The sequence below is a fragment of the Sarcophilus harrisii genome, chromosome 3 (genome assembly GCF_902635505.1).
Source record: "Sarcophilus harrisii chromosome 3, mSarHar1.11, whole genome shotgun sequence".
NCBI classification, from domain to species: domain Eukaryota; kingdom Metazoa; phylum Chordata; class Mammalia; order Dasyuromorphia; family Dasyuridae; genus Sarcophilus; species Sarcophilus harrisii.
This window is the reverse complement of record NC_045428.1, coordinates 486085194-486109113: the sequence shown is the minus strand read 5'-3', so window position 1 is coordinate 486109113 and position 23920 is coordinate 486085194. Positions and strand designations below refer to the sequence as shown.

General features: G+C 35.1%; 1 protein-coding gene across 3 annotated transcripts in view; it reads left to right on the top strand.

The window, feature by feature from the left end:
* The first annotated feature begins 5865 nt into the window (after positions 1 to 5865).
* Positions 5866 to 23920, top strand: part of RDX (radixin) — a 115611-nt gene continuing 97556 nt past the window's right edge. For 2 of the 3 annotated variants that reach the window (XM_031961121.1, XM_031961123.1), the window contains exon 1: positions 6560 to 6618. The gene's annotated coding sequence lies outside the window, so the exon portion shown is untranslated. Of the gene's footprint in view, positions 5885 to 6559; positions 6619 to 23920 lie in introns of those variants that run through there. The other variant, XM_031961122.1, reaches the window with a different exon arrangement.

Here is a 23920-nt window from a genome sequence, read left to right as displayed (position 1 = left end):
AAAATTTATAGCCTTATATCACCAATTAAATTTGCTTTACTATGCATACAAAAGAGATTACATGTTATGAATTATGTACCTAGGTAAATTGATAAGATAATGTGAAGGGTATGTGGCAAAAAAATGCTATTTGTTAATAGAATATTTTCTGTTTCTATTCTACTGACTAATACTGAAATAGCCTGTACACTGCCATTCCTTTTATTTTGTGCTAAATAATGCAAATAATTTTAATGCTACATTTAGGAAGTAGATTCAATACAAATGGGAAATTTAAATACAAGTAGATTAGGAAGTTTAGGAAGTAGATCAAATCAGTATTAAACCAGGACTCCTTTCTATTCATTTCCCATATACTTTTTAGCTTTGATTATTTAAAAAATAGTAATGGGTAAAATTTTAGAAGGAAAAGAATGTTTTTAGTGTATTATGGTAGCTGAGATTCCTTTTAACATCTGATAGTAAAAAAAAAGATGTGGTCACTATTAAGTTGCATTTCAAAAGAAGCACTTAGAAAATGGGAATTTCAACTGTTTGAGAGTTATATCTATATTGTTTGAGTAATAGTATTGACTCTTTGGGCTATAAAAATCGAAGTATCTATCTATTGGAATATTTTTCTTTCCCCTTTTCCAAAGTTATATTGGTGCCTTTATGTTTTACACCATAATCATTTTCTGACTACAGTTCACACCTACCCTTATAGAAGCTTCCATTGTAACAAAGAAAAAGAGTTAAGTGGGCAAGAATTTTGTGAAACATTCTGATCTAGTAGTTTCTACATTTTTATAAAGCATCAAGTGTTTCATTAAAAGCATCGTGTTTCATTATCTATCCTCTGAAATCAAAGTTGGTCCTTGTATTTAATCTACAATGAGTTGCCTTCAAAGGTTATTTTCATTTACATTACTTTAGACATTTTTTTCTCTAGTTTCTTCTTCCATTACTACATGAATTCATGGTCCTTGGTAGAAAGTGATAGTTTTTTTTTGACTGGATTTTTCATCTTTTTCCTTTGTTCAGCCTTTACCCAATTAATAGATGCCCCCTTTCTTTCCAAGCTACAAAAGGTGTTGCTTGGCACATGATGGTATATATGAAAATTTTTTTCTGTCTTTTTTGCTATTATCCAGTCATGTCTGACGTTTTGTGACCCCACTTGGGGTTTCCTTGGCAAAAATACTGCAGTAGTTTGCCATTTCCTTCTCCACTTATTTGACAAATGAGAAACTGAGGTAAACAGGGTTAAGTGACTTTCCCAGGTTCATGTGGCTAATACATGTCTAACACTGGATTTGAACTGACAAAGTTGGATATCCCCGACTCCAGGCTCAGCACTCTATCCACTTAACCACCTCACTGTCTTTGTTAGCCTTATAACTGATATGTACCTAAGAGAGTGTGTGTGTGTGTGTGTGTGTGTGGGGGGGTGTTACTGTGTCAAAGAGTACTTTTGATTATCTCTTCTACATCTAAACTGTAATCTTTATGCATTGACTCTTTCCCTGTTTGCAAACATTCACAAGTCTCCTCATCCATTAAAAAAAAAAAAAAGCTTCTTTATCCTAACATTTTCTAGAAGTATATTTTTCAGCTCCCTTTCACAAAGGGGATCGTAGGCAAAGATGTCTACAATTATTGCCTCTCAAGCCATTCATTTTTTTAAATCTTCTAATCTGGCTTCTGACCTCAAATCTCATTGTTTTCAAAATTATTAGAAATCTATTCATTAGTTAACTTGATGATCTTTTCTGAGTTTTCATTTTTCTTGTTCTCCCTACAGCATTTAATTTTTTACCACTTTTTTCTCCATGAGTCAGTATCCTCCCTGGGTTTTCAAGACACTCATCTGACTTTATTATGCTCCTATATGTCTAATACTTTTTTTTTTTTTTTTTGCTAGAGCATCTATGTCCTATGCCCCAAGTAGAGGATATTCCTTAGTACTATCCTACACTTTTTATCTTTTCTTAGACCTTCTTTCTTGGTGACTTCCTTGGTTTTTTTGGTTTCAACAGTCTTCTTGAGACATGTTTAGATCTGTCCATTCAACCCATTATCTATCTCCTAATATCTCCTAAACTCTAGTTCTACCTCACACATTCCTAAACATCTTGTGACTCTACAGAAAGATCGCTTTTTTGTTGTTGTTGTTCTTCAGGGCACCATCATCTTTCTGCAACCTATATTGCAATCTTCTAAGTATTTTCAAAATGCAAACACTTGTGAAGTTTGCCCAATTTACCTCTTAGTGGCTGAGTCACAGCACCTGAACTCTCTTCTTAGAACTTCTGTGTGTGGGGAAGTGACTATAGACTAGCTAAGTTTACTCTGAGTTTGGTCAAAGCCTAGATCTGGTACATAACCTGCAGGGTAGGCTGTTTTCACAGGAAGACAGATTTATAACTTGAAGGGACCTTAGAGACCAATCCTTTCATTTTGCTGATGAGAAAATTGAAGTATAAAGAAGTTATATAACTTGGTTAGAGTTACAGAGCAAGTGAATGGCTAAAGCAGAATTTGAACTCATCTCCATATCTGCTATGCCATGCTGCATCTCATTATGAACTTTTTATATATTGGATTATATTCTTGTTACTTCTGTAATATTGATTAAAGTAATATGCTCATGTGTTTTTCATTGTGCTATACTCACCTGATTAAAATATAGCAGGAAAAAGGTGAAATCTATTAGAGGGTAGAGCTGAGACAAACAGTTAATTAGATAAATAAGCATAGACCTCATTCCTATACTGGATATTATTACCCACAGAAGGAATGGAACTACAAAATGGAGGTGTAACCTGCTTTGAAAGAATCATACAGAGTTTAGGGTTTATCCAGAATTCTTTCCAGAATTAAGTGATAAGCACTCAATAAGGGCTAATGAGTATAGCAACAAAGGTGTGACTATCAACTCCTTGGTTTCCAATGAATAGCATCAGGTAATAGATTACTAGCAGCCCCTGGTAGTTAAATATGGGGGCTAATCTATAATTATCAGGGTGTGTGGTGTGTGTGTGTGTTTTCTCCCAAATCTAAGATATACATATGGATATACGTGGGATTCTATGTATTGTCTCTAAATTTTTATTTTAAAGAAAATTTTGTGATTGTTTCAAGAAAAGTTCCTAGCCCCTCTCCCCTTTTTCTTGGCTTGTTTTCTTAATGGTAATTCCATCCTGAAAGGAAGTACTGTTTCATTCTACTTTTAATTTATGCAAATCTTCTAATTTGATGTAAAAACTATAGTCTGCTATTAATTCATACTGCTTAATTGAACCCTTAATTGTGCCAATTAATATTCTGCATTTATGCCAGGGCTACAAATTAGCATAGTTGCTTACTTAAACATTGATACTTGTTCCATTACTGCGCACTTCAAGAATGAGATTTAAACTAAGAAGTAACAGTATTAAATATTGAAGGAGTTTGTGTGAAAGACATTGCATTTAATCCCCTTTAAAGGATTTTTGAAATCAAGTATACCTACTTACACCAAAGACAAAGCTTTGGGAAGCATTAATGAATGACTTGGGTGAAGGCTTGGAGAGGCAGATATCTGGATTCAGTGCTTCATTTTAGAATCTCTAGATGGATAATGATGATGAAGAATACCTGGAAACTGGTCACTAGACCATCCCCTATAAAGATCAAATATAAAGAGATGATATTTAAGATTCTCCTAAAAAGGGATTGTCTGAAGACGCTGTGAAATGCATGCAAAAGAGAAAGTTGGTTTCTGGAAGTTGAGAGAGCAAGCTGTATACAAATCAGAGCAAGTACTTTCCCTATTGCAAGTTAGGGTACTTCTAAGGATAAGGCAACTTATCTATCTTGTGAGGAGCCATTTGAATCTTAAATAGGACATGCTGCAATTGAGACATTATGATAAGAGGTTGGGATTAAATTTGAGCAATAAAGAAAACTAATGAATTGTCTCAAAGGAAAAGTATTCAGTTTCATATGAGGTCCGAAAACAGCAATCTAATGTCAGAGTAACATAAATTTTGTAAATGCAAGAGAAATTATTTGGCTTTGCAAAGAATTGTCAGCAAGCTTATGTTCAATTCCTGAATATTCACCAGCTTAAATGACAGAATTCTTCCAAACTCATGCTGCATGTTGAGATATGTCTTTGAAGGGAGCAATGAAACCAGATGGATGATGCCATCCATCCATATTCCAAGTAAACACTGGGCAGATGCAGTTCCAAGCATGAAGTAGTACTAGACTCAATATGACTGAGGAAAAATCTGTTTTTAAAGGAAGAGAACTTACAAGTATGTTTTAGGAAACATCTTCCTTTGTATGGGTTATAAAAGATAACAAACCATCCCATCACCTGCATCCAAGGAGAGCATCCAGGGAAAGGTTGATTAAAAAAAACATAACACTGGGCAACTATTCCTCTTAGTGAGACAAAGGCTAATAACCAGAGGTCAGAGAAACCTTATAGAAGTACACTATCATCAGAAAGCAGTAAAAGAAAAATGCATTTCTGCTCCAAATATGAACTAGTCACTGGTCATAATCACAGTTAATAAATTGCTGGATTTAGATTCAAGCATGTTTTCCAATTCCAAGTTTAGTGCCATTTCTACCATAATACAAACACAAAAGATAGGAATTAATGATTAATAAAAGAATTGGTTATGATCTTGAGATATAATTATTTAAATCTCATAAAAGAATTCCTAATTTAGAACGTGCATATAGAGAACTTGGCCAATCTTATATTCTACAACTATTATAAATACCCGATCTTACATATTCAGATTTGAAAGTATCAAGAAGGATAAAATACAATAAAAAGAATCCTGGATAGAGAATCAGTAAAGCCTAATGTCCTAGTTCTGACTCTAATCACTAGAGGTAGTGGCAAAATATAAATCTCTCAGGGCCTTGATTTCACCATTTCTAAAATGAAGGCTTAAATCAAATGACCTGTGAGGTCTTATTTATCTATTGGACTTGTTGCATCTTGTACTTACACATTCCTTCAATTCCTACTGTTTTGCAATATTCTTTTCTAGAGCTATAGGACTAGGGAAAGGCAAAGATGCAACAGATGGGTATGAATATACTTTAAATTTTTTTTTGAAAGGCAGGTATTTTTTGATTGCAGAAAATTCCTTGGTTCATAGGTATACACTGGATAATAATCACATGTGCCTCTAGTGGACATCAACACTCAAGAGAGGCAATTTTCAAACGTTTCCTTGGGAGCACAAATCCCACACAATCCCAATTCTGTTTAGAATTTGAATCATCATTGTCTTTACTGTATACTACTTGTGTCTTGTCCATAGTAGGCCTTTAATAAACATTTATTGAATGTAACAGGCCAGACAATGCCTTGATAGATCTACCATTCTTCAGTGTATTTTGTACATTCTAAGTGCTCAGTAAACGCCTACTGTTATCTTGGTTTAAAAAAAAAATGTCGTGCATGTTAAAATTTACTAGTTGCATTGGGCCTGCCTCTACAACTTTTCTGAACTGTTTAAACTATTAAAGTATTTTCAACTTAATACTAAGTTGAATTAATAATACTATTTCAAATGCCTCACGGCCATTGAAATATCCGTCCCTTGGTCGGACAACAAACCCCAAAAGTTAAAAAAAAACCAAAACTCTCACTGTGGTTTGCGTCTCTTCCCGGGAAGAAAAAAATCAGTTATTATCTGGCAAAGAAGTTTCCTCTTGGAAAAGGTCAAAGGGAGTTTAAACTTTTCTCTTCTTTAGGAGGAGAGCCTCCCAGCGCACGCTCAGGTCGGCCCAGGGGAGCCGACTCCAGGCGTTTCTGGGGGACTCGTCTCCTCTCTTGGGAGGAGGACAAGAACATCAGCTGTGAGGGCTCCCACCTCTTCGGGACATCCCGGTTAGTCTCCCTGCTGTTTCCCTTCCCCAGAGAAGGATTCCCCACGTATCCCCCGCACAGGGAAAGGGGTAACATCCGGGAGAAGGGGGGGGCGGACCGGGAGGAAGATAGAATTTTCGGACGGGACCGCGGGGTGGGGGTGGGGGGGCAATGAGCTCGGGGGAGGGGTAGGACGCCGTAGCGCGGAGGGGAGGAGTGGGGGCGGCACCCGAAGCGGAGGCCGAGGAGGCCGCCGAGGCTGCGGCCGCGGTGCACAGACCGTAGCGCGCGGCCGCCGGCCGGCAGGGGGAGGGGGCGGCGCGGGACAGCCCCGCCTTTTCCCCCGGAGGAGCCGCCGGGCGGCCATATTGCGGAGCTGTCTGCGGTGGCGGCGGCGGCGGAGCGTCTTCTCTCCCGCAGCCCAGCACTCGTTTCCAGCGCCGGACCGCCGCCCCCTCCGGGCTCTCTTGGCTCAGTCCCTCCTTGGCGGGAAGGAAACGACCCGCTTCGACTTTTCCGGGGCGACCGCCCCCCTTCTCCCCCATAAAGCTGCGAAGGGGGAGGGGAAAACGAAGTTGGTGACAATCCCTTCCCAAGCCCCGCCGGACCCCGGGACCCGAACGGAGGGTGTCCGCGCCTCGCCAACGAAGCTTCGCCCGAGCTTTGTCGCCGAAGTCCGGGCGGCGCTCCGCCGGCCCTTGCTCGCCTCACGCCTCTCGCGCCCCTCGCGCCTCCGGCGCCGCCGCGCGCTCCAGGTGAGCGGGGCCGCCAGCCCGTGGGGGAGGGGCAGCGCCCGCGCCGCGGGCTTTCGGGGGCGGCCCCGGCCCGCGGCTCTTTGCACGCTACGGCCTGGGGAGGGGGCCTGCGGGAGACGGGCCTCGACCTAAGTAACGGTCCCGCTGGGAGCAAAGTCTGGGAGTCCTGTGCGAGGAGGGGGGCTTCGGGACCCGGGACCCTGCTGGCGGGGAGGCAGGGGGTCAGAAAGGTGGAGAAGTTAGCGTGTGGCTGCAGATGAGGGGACTAGTACTAAGCTCCTCTGTCCCCTGTTCCCCTACCCCCACATAAAATACATGGCATGCAAACGTGTGGAGCACGCATTATATGTGTACGTGTAGACGCATACATTTGAGTTGTTAGTAAAAAAAACAAAACAAAACGACGTCATTCTAAGTTAAATGTATTTTTCATTATTCTAAATTGTTTCATCTATCCCTTCAAATATTGCTTGCCTGTACATTTTTTCTCTCTACAAACCCTCACTTCTCTCCTTCAATTTCCTTGCTTTCCTCACTATACATACATACATACATACGCGCGCGCACTCACACAAGCAATATTTGAGCTTTGTATTTATTGACTTACTACTTTTTCCATCTGTAGAGCATTTTAAAATACTAATAAGAGGAACATGGATTGAATTCTTAAAACTAGAGTAGGAATTACGTAGAATTTTTATCTCTCAGCTTCCAGGATTGGGAAAGAGGTGCCTGTTGTTAGGTGTGTTTAATTGAGGTCCTGGTTGCGCAAAGTATGTTGTTTTTACTATTCTTTTTTTTTTTTTTTTTTTTTTTTTTTTTGATCGCGGCACAATTATTCTAAGTTCCAGCTCCACCTCTCCCTTCACTCCCCTCGCCCCCGCCCTTCTCCTGCCGCCACCTCCCCCATAACTGCAGTAGCGCCGTTGCTGCCACTTGGAGATTGCAGGCTGCAGCATATTGTGGTAAGCGGAGGAGGTTCCTTGGCCCAGGGGCCATTCTAGCTTCACTCTCCTCCTTGTTGTGCCATCCTTACCTGCTGCATCAAATGGCTTTAGAGCCGAGTTACTTATAAGCGTCATATTAGCTAGTTTTTATCTGTCATCATCTGTTGTAATTAGTTATACGAATCTCTTATCTTTTGTAAGTTGCAAACTTTGCAAAATCAATTTTGAAGGCGAACCAAACGTTTATTATGTTTCTTTAGAATTAATTGTAATTACAATCTCAACAGAGACTATTTTTTTAAAACTTGCTAAACATTTAATTTGTTTTAAAGTTTGTTAAATGACTTCTTCCAGAAATTTCTGAAATATAAATTTTGCAAAATACATGTTGATGAACGGCATTGTGACATTCCTCTGGCTTCAAAACTGGCATGATATAAAGGTGATGGCATAAAAAAGTATTTTTTGATAAGTCCCTTGAACTAGCCATTGCCTTCTGTTGTTTAGAGAATTCACATTTTAGAAACACTAAATATTGGTTTGCACAATGGACAGAGCTCTGAATGAACAATTGTTTTGTGTGAAACTCTGGTTAAGTAATGCTGTTCAGCCATTTAGGTCAAAAAAAAAAAAAAGACAAAACCCAAACAGTAAGGTTTGGGAAAAGAAAAATGTTGAAAGTACTTTAAAAAAAATTTTTTTTTTTTTCAGAATTCTTTTGTTTTCCGTCAGCATGTTTTAGTCATGGAATATTTGATGTAAAGAAGAGTTCGTTTTGTTAACTTGAAATATACTTTTTGAAAGATTGCATTATATATGATTTTCTTAAGTGTGCTGTGTGTTTTGAGTTAAGATCTCTTCCAATTCTAAAAGTTTCTCATTGTCAGTGCTGAATTAGATAGTAGGCACTTGTTGGTTTTTTTTTTTTTTTTTTTTTTTTATTAGCACTTTGATATTTCATGGAACTGTGATTGAGCTGGTGGGGGGTGAGATCTTAATTGCAATTCTTTACTTTGGTTTTCTGTAGTTGCTGGGGTGGGGCTTTTTGCAGCTGATGATGTCTTTACTAATTAAGAAAAAATACCTTACAAGAAAAACAGTTTTTAAGATTAAGATATATAGATTTAAATATACCATTTTAAAATAACAAAATTAAGTTTACTTTAGAACATTTTTTTTTTTTTTAAAGTGTGGGAGAAAATGTCCATGGGGAATTTATTTTGGAAAGAACTTAAAATGGACTGGTTTTCAGTTTAAGATGTTTTAGAGGGTAAGGTAAAATAAGTTTTAAAGATAATTATTCTTACTATATATGGAGATCTAACCTCTGACTCTCAAGGAAATTGGAAAAAAGAAGAGAGGATTCATTTTTGATTCTTTTGCTTTCCCAAGCACAATAAAGAATGTTGGACCTAATCAGATATTTTAATTAGTCTTTGGCTGGCATTGTGAATATCCTTTATCATGGCTTCACACCTATTTTTTTTTTTGGTCTTCATTGTTCTTGAACTGTTACTTTAATATTGATTTTAGTTTTACAAGTAAAAGTTCTTTTAAGTAAAATATTTGATTTAATTATGGAATTGTGAAGCCTTATCTTTCACTTTGCTGTCCTTTAAAAATGTAAACAAATCTTTATTAGTACTCAAAATAGGCAAATTAGGTCTAAGGCTGGGAGAACTGGTTTGTGCTGACAGGTTTTTTTCTTATGGAGTAGTGTATGGTGGAGATGATTCTGTTTTTGCTTTGTGAATTTTGAAAGATGGAAAGACATACTTCCTTGAGATAGGATGACTTTTATTCTGTGTTGTATTGTGGGATATGACCATATGAACCAACTTTTCAGAGATTCGGGCTTCTTCTGGAGCTATAGCTGTGTTAATCATATTAATTAGAAGACATTTGTTATGCAAAAAAAGAGACCAAAGACTGTCTTCTAGCTTTTCTTATGACTAGTTTGAACCTTATGGCCTCCCCAAGAAATTGAGAACTATGCTGGGAGCCTCTCCAAATCCTGGCGCTCTTCCAAGCCAGTGTTAGATCGTATCATTGGTGCTATCCCAGTCCTGTTCTCCCTTTCTTGGAATCTTTGTCTTGGTTCTGGATTGTTTTTCTGTATTTTTGGCCACTTTCAGCCTCACATGGTAAGTCTGCCCTAATACCTTGTTAATTGAAAACCTTGCCTCTTAAATTTACTATCAAGAACTGTAAGAAGATTGTTTTATTGTATTACTGCTGTTATATTAGTACACCAAAGAATGTTGTTTTAAGCAACTCTTACTATATTATAAACTCACTTAATTCACTCTAGCAATGCAAGTAGCTGTTACATCTTATGAGGGGAGAGCATTCTGAGCATTTAGTACATAGATATTTTCTGTCTTAAAATGGAAAATGTATATTTTAAATAATCATATGTCTTCAGTTTTATTTATTTATTTTTTTTAATTTAAGGAATACCCTTATACAAGACTGGATTAGGATAATATAGTATGGATTATTTTTGCTGGTGAGAAAATAAATTTAAGATTAAGATAATTGCATTTTGAATGTTAATATGGACATATTATTTCATTAAAATAGACCCTTGGTAAGAAAGTGTTTTCAAATATTCATAATAACTATCTATCACATACTTGGATTATAATTTTGTTTTTAATCAACAATAAATTAACAAGTATTTATTAAGCACTTATGTGCCAAATACTCTGCTAAACACTGGGGATGAAAAAAGGGGAGGTACAAAGAATCCCAAATAATCCCTGCTTTGAAGGAGCTCATATTTCTAACGGCAGCTAAGGGATGCTGTAGATATCTAGATCTTCCTAACTCCAAGTCTCATGCACTGAGATCTAATTCTGCCTCAGACACTAAACAAAGTCACTCTGAGCTTAGTTTTCTCATCTGTTAGAGGAGGACAATAATAGCACTTACCTCACAGAAAGAGTTGTCAAAAATTAAATGAGGTAACATATGTAAATCTTTATATAAATACTAGCTGCTGCTGCTCCTACTTCTATTTAGTAATCCTATTTTTACTTCCATTTCTTCATTTTCCTTTTTTTTTTTTCTCGATTCCCTTTCCTCTTGCTCCCCTGCCTCTTTCCCCCCTCTCTCCTCGTCTATCCCTTTTCTTTTATCCGTCCTCTCTTCTCTTTTTCTCTTTTTTGCCTCCTTTCTCTACTCTCTCTTCTCCTTTCCTCTGTCCCTCTTCTACTCCCACTCCTTCTCTTGGTTGGGATCTTTAAAATCACAGTGTAAGCTAACTCCTTTCACTTGTCTAGATTAGCAACTCTTCCAATTTACAGGCTTAGAATTTTTGCCAGGAGTATTGAGAAGTTAAATGACTTGTAGATAGCCAATACAGCTAGTATGTGTCAGGGAGAGACTGAACCCAGTTCTCCACATATCCAAAGCAGGGACACTATGCCATCATACCTCTCTACTATGCCTTATTGATTATATGCTATTTATTTATAGTTATATTAAGGGATTATCTTACGACTTTAATTGTCAGCATTTTTGGTAATTATAAATAACTTCTTGAAAAAAAAATGTGGTATATGTAAAACACCATTTCATTTCATTACTCTGTTTAATAATGAACTTTGGGTCTAAGTATCATTTTTTCAAAATTGTGTTGTGTTGATTTTTTTTTTTTAATGTACAGTCAACATTTATAAGAAAACATAGTTTTACTCTTATTCAAATAAAATGTTAAGTAAACACTGTCTTTCTGGGAAATATTAATGGGCATTTAATAATACCAAAAATAGTAACATTGGAGGATCAGGAATGGATCTGACCTTTCTCCCCCACTCCAACTTGAACCAATTCAGATTTGATATTGGGATGAAATGAGGTACTCACAAGTCATTGAACAACTAACAAAAGTACACTCAGTCCTGAGTAAAGATGTATAATGAATATACATTGGTATTTCATTTCTATGTAAAATATGTCTAGTTAGTAGACCAGACTATGGTGACTCCTGTAGTTTGTTAGACATTCATGAAATTAGAGCAACTTGGAGCCTACATAAGTAGTAACTTTTTTACTTTTGACCAGTCCTCACTCTTCTTTCCCCCTCTCCCCCAAGTGCTTTAAGGCAGTGCAGCCTGCCCTATCTGTGGGTCCATTCAAATACTGGGTTTTGTTAACTTTTTCTAAATTATGTTGATGAGGGAGAGAAGCATTGGTTGATATTAGTCCTTTCATAGGAGACATTTTAACACAGTGGAAAACTGTGCAGAATTGAGTCTTGAAGATTAGATTCTTAATCCTGACTTCTATAATCAGCCATTTAATCTTGAACAAGTCATTTGGCTTCCTTAGGTTTCAGTTTCCTTATTTGGAGTTGATGGGATTGGATTAAATTGCTTCTAAGGCTTTTTCCAGTTTCAAAAATCTGGGATTTTATGAATTATTTACAAGTATGAAACAGTATAATTAAAATTTAAGATATGTAAAAAGTTTTGTGATTGTAAAGTTATTTTCTTGATTTAAGAAAGCTAAGTTCTTTAATACTGTCCAAAATTGGGAGGACAAGGAAATACTGGAAGACTTTAGTAGATATTGTATCTAAACAGTGCTACAATATTATATTAACTTTTTAAGAGGTTCATGGACTTTGATACTATAATACTATTTGATATTTAAGATGTTTTTATAGCATTGAAATGGGGAAATAATATTCCTTAAATTCCATATTTGTAATATTAGGACTGACAGGGACCTTGGCTCCCTAGTTTTTTTGGTAAGAGAAAAAACAAAGGCAGATAAGTTTGCTTTAGACCAGTTGGCTCTAGGCCAACTTTTTGTGTGTATCTGTTATAGCAATCTGCTGAACCCTGTGCACTCCTTCTCAAAATAATGTTTTATTGTTTACAATCATAGTTGAAGGAAATAGTCAATTTCATTTAGAGGTTAGTGAAAATAAAGATGTACTAATATCTCTGGCTGAATAGATACCCCACCCCTCCCACCCCTTGTTGTCTTGCAAAAAGCTGGGAAGGCCAGAGACATAGCTTTTCTTCAAAGTGAGGGGCAAGTTTATTTCTTGTTACATAGTACTCTTATCAAAAATTCATAGTGGGAGTCATACTATCATAGAGTATGAGAGTTTAAAGTTACTACAAGTTATATACAGGATCACTGAGAAATATCTTTTAGCTTTTACTTGAAGACCTGAGATGTTTGGAGAACTTGCTTTCATTCTTTTAGTCAAAAAACATCCATTAAGTAGCAGGCACTAGGGTACCAAATAAAAAGTAAAATAGTTACTGATCTCAAGAAGCTTGTATTCTGTGGGGGAATTGATGTTCACAGGTAAGTAAATACAGAATATATACAAATAAATGTTTTGGAGGGGGGCACAAATAAATGGAAAAATCCAGAAAAGTCTCTTGAAGGAGGTCAATCTTCAATCACTCCCAGAGGTTATCAATTTCAAGTTGCTTTTTGGGAATTCTGAATCTCAGGACTGAACCCTTGGTATCTTCTTTTGTCTCAGGATGAAGAGTTGCTTTTTGCTAAAGTCAGCCAACTGTCCGTTTGTGTTCATATTTTTCTGTCTCTCTTCAGTCATTTTCCCCTCCTTATTTCTATTTCCTCATTTCCCAGACCCTTGCAGTTTGGCTTCTGAATTTACCACATGACTGAATCTAATCTCTAAGGTCCTCTTAATTGCTAAACGTGATGGCTTTTCTCAGTTTTCATCTTTTTTTTTTTTTTTTTAAATCTCTTTGCAGGTTTTGATACTGATCATCCTTTATTTATATCTTCCATTCTCTCTTGGTTGTCTTCTTTTGTTTTTTAATTTTTCTTGAATTGTTTCAAATGATAGCTTTTTATTTTCAAAATGTATGCAAGGACAGTTTTCAACATTCACCCTTGTAAACCTTGTATTCCTCCCCATAACAGCAAATAATTCAATATATCCTAAATGTGTGTAATTCTTTTATACATATTAACACATCCATCATGTTGCATAAGAAAATCAGATTAAAAAGAAATGGGAGGAAAAAAATGACAAAAACGGTGGAAATACTATATAATGATCCACAGACCGCTTTTCTGGTTGTAGATGGATCTCTCTGTCAAAAATCTATTGGAATTGTCCTGAATCACCTCATTATTGAAAAGAGCCACATCCGTCAGAATTAATCACTGTATAATCTTTTTTGTTGCTATGTACATTGTTCTCCTGATTCTCTTTACTTCACTCAGCATCAGTTCATGTAAGTCTCTCCAGGCCTTTCTGAAGTCATCCTGCTCATCATTTCTTATAGAACAAGAATATTCCATTACATTCATATACCATACTTTTTCAGCCATTTCCCAAATATTAGACATCTAATTAATTTTCCTGGTTGTCTTCTTACTGGACTGTTCGTTCTGTGTCTTTTTTGTTGAATCATTATCTTTGTTTCACCCTTTAATCCTGGCTGTTCCTCAAAGTTCTTTCCTGGATATGTTTTCTTCTTTAGTCTCTTGAAGGTCAACTGACAATTTTGCAGAGGATTCTCAAATCCATATACCTAGCCCTAATCAATATCTCTTATATACATAATCTCCAATATCCAATCAGTCCTGTCAATTCTGCAATTGTAATTTCACCACATAACCCCTTTCGTCTGACACTTTGATCACCCTATTTCAGGTCTTTATTATTTTGTTATTATTTGATGCTTAAACTATTGAAATAGCCTTCTGATTACTCTTTCCCTCAACTCTCCCAACTTACTCTTCAATTTACTCTGTATCTTGTGTGAATATAGTTGTTTGCATGTTTTCATTTCCATTAGAATGTGACTTTTTTGAGAGAAGGAATTGGATTTGTTTTTGAATTCCTGTTATTTATCACTGTGCCTCTCCCATAGTGAGCACTGAAATGATCCATTACCTCCCCTTCCCTCCCTCCCCTATTCCTTCTTTCTATTCCTTTTCCCTCTCCTTTCCTTTTCTACCTTCCCTTCTTTTCCCTTTTCCCCCTTCCTTCCTCCCTTCTCTTTCCCCTTCTTTTCTTTTTTCACCTGCTTCAAATTTGCTTTGTCTTTGCTTCAAATTTAACACAACCAATATAGAAGGGCATCTCCAACCTTCCAAAGCAGCTAGATTAATCTTGATTGTTTACCTTCCTCAATGCTTATATTCATTCAAAGGTCAAGTCTTGTTGATTTTACCTCCTCAATGTCTCTTGCATTCATCTTTCTCTTTATTCACACAATCACTATTCTTGCTCATTTTGATATTGATTTCTAATTGGCTTCCTTGCTTCCAGTTTCTTCCTTTGCCATCTTATCCTTCATACAACTGGCAAAAGAATCTTCCTAAAACACAAGTGTAGCCATATTACCTTCATGCTTCAGAATCTTTTCAATTTTCTATTTCTTTTGGATAAAATTCAAACACCTCAGTTTGGCATTTAAAGTACTTCACAATCTACTTTTTGCCTCTATTTTCACACCTTCATTCCCTATTAATCCATTTCAAAATTGTGTGTTCCAGCCAAACTCATCAACTTGGAATTTACCAAATTCAGCATTCCTTTTCCTACATCTTTACTTTTTCATAGGCTGTGCCTCAAATCTGGAAAATTCATTTTCCTTCCTTATATTTCTTAGAGTCCTTAGCTTTCAAAAAAAGTCATCTTTCCTAGTCAAGTCAACTAGGCATTCTTCTAAGCATTGGGGATAAAAAGGGCAAAGATAGTCTTTGTGTTAAAGTAGTATACAATCAAATGGTGGAGACAATACAAACAAGATATAGAAGGTATAATTTAGAGATAATTTTAGAGAGTAAGCAATAGCAAGATGGAGATGGGGGGGTAAATTGGGAAAGTCTTACAGAAGAGAATTTTCATGAAAGCATTTTCATTTTATGAAAGCATGAAGCCAACATACTTAGATGAGGACAGCATTCAAGGCATAGGAGACAGGGTCCTTGTACAAGGACCAAAAAGGAGAATTTTGAAGTAGGATAAGAGAGGGATGAAGTGGGGTTGCAATGGCTTGGTGGTATGGCTTGGAAATGGGTAGGAAGTGAGGTGGAAACCTGGATCTAAACAACATAATGCGAATTCTGAACCTCAGGTGATTAATTCTTAAGGGCAGAGTGCCAAATTCTAGTAGAATGGATATGGAGGTAATAACATAAATGGAGAAGGCATGATGGGGAGATTGCAGGGGAGGTATTGATAAAAAATGTTGAGCAAAAATAGATGCCTGAGCAATTCAGTAGAGATTTCCTTCTAGAGTAACTTTCATCTATTACTTTTCATTAAAAGTCATTAAATCAGTTTTAATTTTTTTAATGATACTAACTATCTAGCTCATATCTTGACATTTATCTAAGGGTAATATTGTCTCTACAAAGCTATTTTAAAAGAAAACTCCTCCCCTTCTCCTTCCTCCTTTCTTCCACCCCATTGGAAGAGCATGGTTTCATGGTTTTCATGGTTTTCAGTTAGAGAGTTGTTTCCTAATTCAAGGCTTAAGATAATGAGGATCTAGAATAGGGTAGAGGGTATTTGGTTGGAGGGAAAGAGACACACTTGAGGAAGATGTAAAAGTAGATAGAAACAACATGACCTGATCATGGAGAAGATATGTGTGATAAGAAGGAAAAGTTGAGAATAACACTAATGAATTGGGGGTAGAAGATAGTATAGAGTCAAGTTAGTTCACCAAGGAGTCAAGATAGGGAAAGAAGAGTGTAGTTAATATAAGGATGATGGCCTCGGGGAACATATCTGAGGGTTAGATGGCATGAAAGTCACTGAGGACAAAGAATAGTGTTAGGTTTTATAATTCACAGGTAAATATGGATAATCAAATAAAGGAATTTTCCAGATCACAAACATGTCTTCCATGTTCTTGGAATACTTGGCAATAATATCAAAATCAAGTATTCTCTTTTCTGTGGGTAGCTGAGGTGGATAGTAAATCATAGGAATTGAGTATATTGAGGAACCAGGAACTTAGGGTATTTGGGGGCAACAGTGTATATATTAAAATCCTCTAGTAGGAAACCAGGAGATGAGGAGGAGAGAAAAAAAATGTGAGCTAAGTATTAAAGTTTATCAGGAAGTCAAGAAAATATACTGGGTGACAATGACTATTAGCTACCAGGATCTGAATTGGATGATAAATTAGAATTGTATAAACTTAAAAGTTGAAGAGGTTGTTTAGTTTAAGTGCTCAGTGAAAAGTCTAGAGTGGCGGTGGGGAGTAGTAAAGAGTATTTTGAATCCTTTATCATGACCAGTAAGGTTAATGAGAAAAATAGCTATAATTTAAAAAGGTGAGGAAAGTAATGGTGAGAAGGAGCCATATCTTGCTTGAGTACCAAATGATGGAACAAGAAAGAGGGCATAGTGGGTGGAGTAGGCAGATTTGGAGTGGGACAATGAGGGAGGAGAGTTGAAGTAGGTAGATATGAGGAATTAACAAATTATTGATGAGAAAAACAGTATCTTCAGTTAGCTCAGGATTGAGTATCATTGGGATGGAAGAAAATACAAGTGGATGAGATTGTAGTAACCATAATTCAGTGGTGAATTCAGGTGAAGAAAGCAGAAGAGGGAAACTGACATACACAATGACATCACAGTGGCAATGAGAAGAATTGATCAAACTAGATAGTTGACTAACTATAATGAAGAGATGGGGAACTATGAGTATAAAATGTGGAATATATATATATATAATTTTTTTTTTTTTAACTAAAAAAAAAATCTGTTAAGTTGGAAATGATTAAAGGATACATAGGTAAAGAAGGCCAGAAGGCAGTGGTGCCTTGGTGGTACTAGACTGAAACCACCAATATATGGTAAAAAAAGGAATTGACTTTGGAGCAAGGAGACCTGGGTTCAAATTCTTTCTCATTTAATTCTTGCTTGAACATTTTAGGGCCTCAGTTCTCATGTGTAAAAATGAAAGGCTTAGATGCGGTGACCTCTAAGGATTCTTTCTAATTAGAGTAGACTGGATGCAGCTGTGAAGATTCTTAGTGGATATTCTTCACTGTCTCTTAAATATTAATACTCAAGAATTTTACCACTAATTAGACAGGTTATTTTGCGTCATATTCCTTAGATTATTTTTTTTGTTTGTTTTTTTCAATTAAAGCTTTTTATTTTTCAAAACGTATATGTGGACAATTCTTCAACAATTCTTGCATAAGAAAAAGTGAAGCAAAATAAAGTGCAAGCAAACAACAACAAAAAGAGTGAGAATGCTATGTTGTGAAACACATTGGATGTAAATGGCTCTCTATCATTGAACAATTGGAACTGGTTTTTAATCATCTCATTGTTGAAGAGAGCCACGTCTATCGGAATTGATCATCATATAATCTTGTTGCTGTGTACAATGGTCTCCTGGTCTCATTTCACTTAGCATCAGTTAATATAACTCTCTCCAGGCCTCTCTGAAATCATCCTGCTGGTCGTTTCTTACAGAACAATAATATTCCATGACATTCATATACCATAATTCAGCCATTCTCCAATCAATGGGCATCCATTCAGTTGCCAATTTCTTGCCACAACAAAAAAGGCTGCCACAAACATTTTTTTTTTTCCACATGTGGGTCCCTTTCCCTCTTTTAAGATCTCTTTTGGGATATAATCCCAATAGAAACATTGCTGGATCAAAGGATATGCACAGTTTGATAATTTTTTTTAGCATAGCTCAAAATTGCTTTCCAGAATGGTTGGATCCGTTCACAGTTCCACTAACAAAGTATTAGTGTCCCAGTTTTCCCACATCCCCTCCAACATTCGTCATTATCTTTTCCTGTCAAGTTAGCCAATCTGAGAGGTGTGTAGTGGTATCTCAGAGATATCTTAATTTGAATTTCTCTGATCAGTAGTGATTTAGAGCTAGGTTATTATTTTTGCAAAATTGCTTAAATTCCTAACAAAAATCATTTTGGGGAAATTTAAAATAATTTTCTATCATTATATAATTTCACAATAGTAATAATCTATATGTGTCTGCAAAATATTTAAGAAGCTCAAAGTTATTAATAATTGACTTTTTATAACATTTTAACATTTGAAAAGCCCTCTATGTATTATCTTGAATAACAGTCTTGTGAGTTAAGTACTTCAGTTACTGTTAATCCCTTTTATGGTTAAGTAAAGCAAAGCTCTGAGAAGCAAAATGACTTGTCCACCACCTCTGAGTAAATAAATATTGGATGTGGGATTAGGTAGGCCTTTCCTGACTCCAAGTCCATACAATTTTACCAACTGTATCCCAGTTCCTCTAGGTCATTGGTTCTGAATTTTAAAGGAAAAAAGAGAGATACATAGACATCAGAATTTTTACTTAGAATAAATAAACCTTTTTAATGAATAAAAATATTTATATAATCGGTGGAACTAGATAAAAATCCCAATTCCACCATTAAAATTTTTTCCCACCTTAATTTTCTACTGAGAATGTACCATGCAAATAAGAAGAGAAAAACTCTCAAACTTGGTTTATTTATTCACTAAGAAAAAATGATTCACTCCAATTGTGTTGATTGCTTTTCTGAATAAGAAAAATAATTACAAAGAACCATTGATGTCTTCAGCTACTATAAAGCAGTTTTCCTATATTACTCTAAAAATGGAGGAGGAAAGCATCAAATAGGGAATTCAGAGATGACATTTGTATGACCACAAAAAACATAGGCTGCTCAAATTGTCCACAATCACATGCCATTTTCAGAGTAATAAATTAAGAATTATAATCGAAAAATATAAAAAGGAAAAATATTTTTCTCAATATGTAAAAAAACCTATATGGATTTACCTCAGATCTTGTTCACTAAAGAAGGGGGAGGGTTGGGAGAAGCAGACTCATTATGCAAAAATATTTTGCACTTCTTTCAGTATCAGTTCCCTTTCCACCTGGGAGGAAAAGAAAGAGGTGGTATTATGTTTTGTCCATACAAGTCCTATATTGAGTTATCAATAATGGATGCCCACACTATCCAATTTTGCTATCAAGATTTTGTTCATTCCCAAATATATCTGAGCGTTTCTTTTTACTTCTGAAATTAAGCATCCTTCCCCATTTCTGAGCACATTTATGACTTTTCTCTTTTATTGTTCCTTTGGAGCTTTTCCAGATAAAATATTTTATTGAAATTCTTCTATCAATGTCTTCTTTTGAGGATGGAGGCATTACTAAAATAGTTTAAGTAAATGGTATGTATAATAATCAAATGTAAGCTGAAACAAATTTTAAAATTGTGATTATTCATAAATATTGAAAGCAATGAATAAACTGGACATTAAAACTTTACTGAGTCCAGACAACTAGCAGAGCTTCTCAAAGCTATTGGAAGATCCCCTTACTTGATATTATCTGTTCAGACAGCATCTCTAAAGATGTTTTAAATGCTCATTCACACCCAAGATAATTGAAGAAATGGCATTTGAGCACTTAGATATGCTAACTGAATTCAAGCCACCAGTTTTGGGCCAACCATAGAACACTAGTACTTTGTGATTGCTGAGCTGCTGTCTAAACTCTAAAAAATCAAAAAAGAAAAAAAAAGGTTCCTAGCTTCAGAACCAGAAGCAAGTAATGATTCTTTAAAAAAGGAAAATAGCTTTTTATCCAGTAAAAAAGGTGAGCAGTATTTAATATAATTATATTTTTATAAGATTGTAATCAGTATGTCTTACCTTTCTATTTTTCTCAATGTTATTTCATATCAGTATATTGGCTTGCTGATAGACTTCCTAATCACTTTTAAAGTAGCAATATAATATTCCACTGTATTTAGCCATTTCCTTTTTCCTTCCCCCTTGGTTGGAAATTGGGATTATATCTAGTTGTTAAAATCTGTCAAACAGTGCTTCCAGGAGTATTTTTGCACATTTTTTTTTTTTTGGGGGGGGGGCAGTGTTATATTGTCAGAAATGGAAAGTCTTGTTAGCTGCTGTTATACAAGTATTACTCACCTATTTAAAGTGCTGTGTATATGTATACATGTACCTTTTCACCCATAGCAACATCAAATTTTTATTTTGTATATGCTTTTAAAATTTGTTTTATGAAATGGAATGCTGTGTTCTTAAGCTTCTAAGAGGAGATAAGAAAATACACCCATCTATTCTTTGCAGAGCTAGAGGAGTGTATGTGGGAAATTTGCATTACTTTCAGTCTAGTAGATAAGTTGGTTAATCATTTTCTTTTTTTTCTTTTTTTAAATTTTTTATTGTACATGTTTAACCTATATTGGGTTAATTGCTTTTGGGGAGGAAAGGGAAGGAGAAAAATTTGGAACACAAGATTTTGCAGGATGAATGTTAAACTCTTTACATCTATTTTGAAAATAAAAGACTATTATTTTAAAAATTCTTTGCTAAAAGGTTGTTGGGTAGAGTCTGAAGATATATTCAGATAGAAATATGATATAAAAACATTATAGGTTAAAATTTTTGAAAATTTTTTCTTTTTTTTTTTTTTTTCTGCAATACATTGCTGTCACTTCTCAGTCTTTCCACTTCTGAGTAGAACTTTCTTTGTAGTAAAAAATTTGAATGAAGCAAAAAAGATCATCCCATTTATTACCCATGCTTATTCTGTACCTATAGTTTGCTATATCACTGATAGTCTTCTGAAGTCACTGGATTGATCTGAGGTCTACTGTCTTTTAATTACTGTTTTTCTTCACTATTGTTGTCATTGTGTTAATTGTTCTTCTATTTTTGCTTTGCTTTTCATGAATAAATTGTTCCTTGAATTCTTCATTTTTTGTAATTTTTCTCATCCAATCAGTTTATTCAAATGAGATAATAATTGTAAAGCACTTAGCATAGTGCATGGCACATAGTAAAGGCTATATAAACGTTAGCTTTTATCAATATTTTTCATATCATTGAATTACTAATCCATTAATATTTAAAGTTAGATGTTAAGTTTATACTTTCCTCCATTTGTCTCAGAAAATTTTTTGGAAATTTAGGATTCCCCCCTCTTTTCTTCTATAAGGACATCATATCTTCAGTTGTTTTTGCTTAACTTGCTTTAAGATAATCTTGTTTCTACCTTCCCTTATCCCTTCACTTTCAACCCCTCCTCCATCTTTTTCTTTTGCTTTGGAGTTTTGCTTCATTGATTACTTTTTTTATTCTTCTGTCTTGTTTTCTAGTCCTTCCATTTGTTTTCTCAGATAGTTGAGCAAAATTCCCCTTTCCCTCTTCAGTTTAATTAGTGCTTGTCAATATGTCAGGCACTCTACTAAGTGCTTTATAAAATAATAACTAATTTCATTCTTACAGCCACCCTGGAGGTTATTATCCCTATTATACAAATAATGAAATTGACACAACTGAAATGATTTGCTTGATCAGATGGCTTTTAAATGTTTCTGGCTGGGTTTGAACTCTGGTCATCCTGATTCAAGGTCTAGTACTTTTTCCATTGAGCCATTTAGAATAATCTTGTATTATTTGTTTCCTTTTATTTTAAATTGAAGGTCTTTCTCTGGTCACTTGCAGAATTTGTTGTCATTTAAGTTGTTAAATTTAAACTTTTAGTTTGCAGCATAGGTTTTGTTTTGGTTTTGGTTTTTTCCTAGAAGCAATTTGTAAATTCTTTCTATTGGCTTTTTGTTTTCTGTGGTCTGAAGTTATGAGTTTATATTGCAACAAATAATAGAAGAGTTAAGGTTTTGATTTGTCATGTTCTTCTAAAAGATTTTAATACATAAGTTGTCTCTATATATCCTGGCTTCAAGATGAATGTTTTATTTGTGTGGAGATGTTTTCTTCTATAATGCTACTGTTTTTTACTTCTTTTCTTCTAGATAGTTTTCATCAGTGTTTTTGTGTTCCTTATTTGTTCTCTTTCATTTATTTGAAGAGTTCCCACTGTGAATTTGTTTTTCTATTTTGCTAATTATTTCTGTGGCGCAGCTCCCAAATTACACTTTTATGAAATATCCTATTGTAGTTTCATGCTCTCTTGGAAATCCATAGGGTCCTCTGCTTCATCTGATACTGATTAATTTTTCCTTGTCTTGCTGTATTTATCCATGGACATCCTGACTCATTTGGAAGATCTGGAAGCCATATTCCTTTCTGTTATTAATATCTTCTTTGTTGATTTCTCCACTTGTGGACTCCACAAGGTCTTTGAGTTTTCTTTCTCTAGAGATCTTTGTCAGTTTCTTTTTTCCTTATATTTCCCTATTTGTTCACTTTCTAATCCCTTTCCTTTTAAAGGTATAATCCTACAAGGACTAAGCTATTTTAGCCTTTTCCAATATCAGAAAATTTCCTTTACACCTGTCTCAGCACTTACTAGCTACTTTTAATGGATTTTTTTTTATTTCTCCTCTTGATGTATTCCTTAGTAATATGTAGTTTGACATTTGTGAGTGTTGCTTTAACTTCAGTTAGTGAATTTTTTCACTGGACTAAAGGATTGTAGCTTTAAGTTGGGAAGCACTTTAGGGGCAATGTAGAATTTGTGAAATGATTTAACTCTTATTTTTGCAAACATTTTAATGTAATATAGGGATTGTTTAAATGTTTTATAGAATTCACTTCTAAAATCAGTTTTTTTTTTTTCTTTTTAATTGAAGTTCATTTGTGGTTAGTCCAGTTTCTGAGATCAGATAATTAAAAATCTCATTTTTTTTTTTCAGTTTTGCAGACAGATTTTATATATATATTTTTTTAATAATTTCCTTTTTTTTTTTTTTTTTTTTTGTTATTGATTCCTCCTTTGCGTTTTTGATTCTAGTATTTTGGTTTACACCTTTTTTTTTTTTTTTTTCAAATTAGTTGATTCAAATTAGTTATCTTTTTTATTGATCTTTTCTTAGTAGTATTTGCCATTTCAAGAGTCTTTTTGGTTCCACTTTTTAGGAGTGTGTATGTGTATGCATATATATACACACATATATATATGTATGTATACATGTATGCACATACACACACACATCATATATCCATCATCTTCCTTTGCAGAAATGGCAGGGAGACATTTTTCTATTTTGTTGAGACAAGCTTAATGTTCAGATTCATTTTTTATGGTGGTTATTGTTCTGCTTACATTGTTTGTCATTGTTTATATTCTATTTTGCTCTATACAAGTTCATATATATATATATTTCCATCTTTCTATCTTTCTCTGAAAAATTAATATTTGTGGTAGAGTAATATTCCATTAATAATCTACTATTATTGTTTTCTATGTGTAGATATTCTCTAATTGCTCTAAATTAACTGTTTCCATTAGAAAAAAAATGTTATAATTACTCGTGTGTGTGTGTGTGTGTGTGTATGGAATGTTTCTATCTGTCTTTGAACCTTTTAAAGTATATGCCTAGCAGTAGGA